Source organism: Arachis ipaensis, chromosome B10 (genome assembly GCF_000816755.2).
Source record: "Arachis ipaensis cultivar K30076 chromosome B10, Araip1.1, whole genome shotgun sequence".
NCBI lineage: Eukaryota > Viridiplantae > Streptophyta > Magnoliopsida > Fabales > Fabaceae > Arachis > Arachis ipaensis.
The window spans coordinates 81176833-81179401 of NC_029794.2; the positions used below are offsets into that span (position 1 = coordinate 81176833).

Here is a 2569-nt window from a genome sequence, read left to right on the forward strand (position 1 = left end):
GAAGCTGCGGGCGATTATAGAACTTATTTATGAGTTAATTTTATAACTTGAGTTCCTTTCATAGAATTTTCTCGCCTTTGTAGCTTTAGTTTTTATTTTATACAGAGGGATAGGATTTGTATCTAAGTTTTATTTGAAATCTTTTGTATGACAGATATTATTATTAATAATTATGTGATTATTATTACTTTAAAATGTTTGATATATGATTTTGATGATCAAAAACAAAATTTTCTGGCTTTTTATTTAAAACTGAAATGCAATATCGAACTAAAGGCTCAATAGTAAATAGTTAATAAAGGAAAGCAGGTTAGTAACGCCTTACTTTCAGTACGATCATGACGTTCTGGAAGTTGGGTCGTTGCAAATGGTATCAGAGCAGTTTGTTCCTGTTAGAGCCTTGGGAATGGACTGACTATGCTTCATTGCATACTCTGAGTGTCTGTCATGCTTAGTGACTTGTTCTGGTAAGAAGAGTTTGAGTTCTATATGCATGACTGTCTGATGATTTAACGCTGTTAATTTACCATTGCATACCTCATGGTATTAGGTCTAGCCAACTTAATACTAATGATTTATGTATATGGGAACACTAATAGGTTATCATAGACGAAATAGAAAAAATAGGTAAAGCGATTTACGGGGTTTGGGAGCATTAGAATTTATGAAGTTAGCTTCGATTCGACGTATAATCTTTATTCGTACCATGCGAAGTCATGCCAAGTTTTTTCTTCGTTGCTTTCATTGGAATTCTCTAGTTTGAATTTTCTCCTTAGAATGTGATTTGATTGTTTCCCAACCATACCTTGTCATTCTTGTATACCTTTGCTTGCCTATGAATCTGATTTCTTACGTAACTCTTGCCGCGTCTCGCCTGCGCCGTCGCCTCCACTGAGCGATTGCCGTCATCGCGCGAGAAAGGAGACGGAGCTCCCGAGGGGTTGTTGAGCCACTACGGTCGCCGTCGTCTCGGCTAACCCCACCGGCGTTGGACCCATCGCACGCGTAGTCACCCAAGGAGCGTCGCTGACCATCGCTGCTGCCACTAGGGTTTACCACCGTTGCTCTGCCTTGCTATTGCCATCAGAGCCGCCTCTGAGGAAGGGAGCCCGAACACCATCGCTGGGAAGGAGGCTTAGCCATCGCCGAACAGAACGCGATGGTACTGAGAGGTATCACCATTGATAACGCCAAAGCTCGACAAGGACTGTAGCGCCGTCGCCGAACCACCACGCCGCTGTAGCTATCGCCGAGAAGGTTGTTAGAGCTTGCCGAGGATACTGTTCTGATTCTGAAGCAATTTATCCATGTCACAACTCATCTTTATCTCCTTTTCTGCCTCTGCCTCTGAATTCTGCATGTTGCCGGAGGCCTCTGCCATCGGGAACCAACATTCGAGCTGCCTAGGAAACCACCATTAGAACCACTACTATTTTGGTAAGCTTCACCCTGTTTTGATTCTTCCTTGTCGCCCAATTTGTCTCTATTGTGAAGCCTGTCATTAAGACTGTTTGTATTAAACAAAATTGTCACTTTAAGTTACTCCACACCGCCACAGATGCCACCGAGGTCGTTGGTTCTTGTCAAGAGTACTATTCTGGTTCTGAATCGATTAGTTCGTGCCACTGCTGCTGCTGAGAAGTGATCAGAAATGCCGCTGCTATTAGTTCGGTTCAAGGTTGTTGCCACTGCGAATTAAAAATAAAAGAAGGCTTTGTTGCGTTTGAATATTGAATTTCGGCTAATCGAGGTAGGGAATTTTATTTTTAAAGTTAAACGTTTTTAATTTAGAATGCCTACAAAGTTATTTGGATAAGTGCAAATGGTTAATAATAGTTAAGAATTTCTTAATTGACAAGAATGACTTGAAATGTGTTTGAGAATGGATAGCTATTGTGATTTTTCTGAGTTATGATTCGAATTAAATATGGTTGTGAACGGTGATTAAACTGGTGTTATTTACTAAATTAGGATATGTTGAGTTAATTATTAAAAAGAAAAAATGACATGTTAATGATTGATGAATTGAGTTTGAATTGTGATTGGTTTTGTTGCGGTGAATGATTAACTGGTAATATTGATTTTGATTTGAGGCTGTAACTATTATCGATTTTCTGATTGTTGGAATTACTGAGAATCCTGTTATTTGATTATGTTGAGTTGGTTGCCATAGGCTGGTTTGCTTGATGGTTGCAAATTGACTGAAATTCTGATCTTTGATGGACTTATATTGAATTGAATGATGTGCTGGTTATTTGATATATTATAACGGTAGAGGATTTGGTTAGTGACTGATTGAAGATTGGTTTTGGGAAATTAGTTATGAGTGCTTAAAGTTAGACTGGTTTACTTTTAAAAAAAATGATGACTGGGTGAAATTCTGATTTTAATTGATGAAAGGACATTAGTTCTTAAACTGAATTATGATGAGATAATTATTGAGAATCTATTATGATAGTTGCTGATAAACGGATGGAGAATTGATTGAGTTTAATTTGAAAGGATTTTATGACTTGTGAATGTAGTTAAGAATTGATGAGATGAAAATTGGATTGTTGGATTATGTGAG

General features: G+C 38.2%; 1 long non-coding RNA gene across 1 annotated transcript; it reads left to right on the forward strand.

Annotated features, from left to right (window-relative positions):
• LOC110267404 lies at positions 1405-1646 on the forward strand. Its single transcript, XR_002354966.1, has 2 exons — positions 1405-1437; positions 1559-1646. It is a non-coding gene; the product is annotated as an uncharacterized LOC110267404 (long non-coding RNA).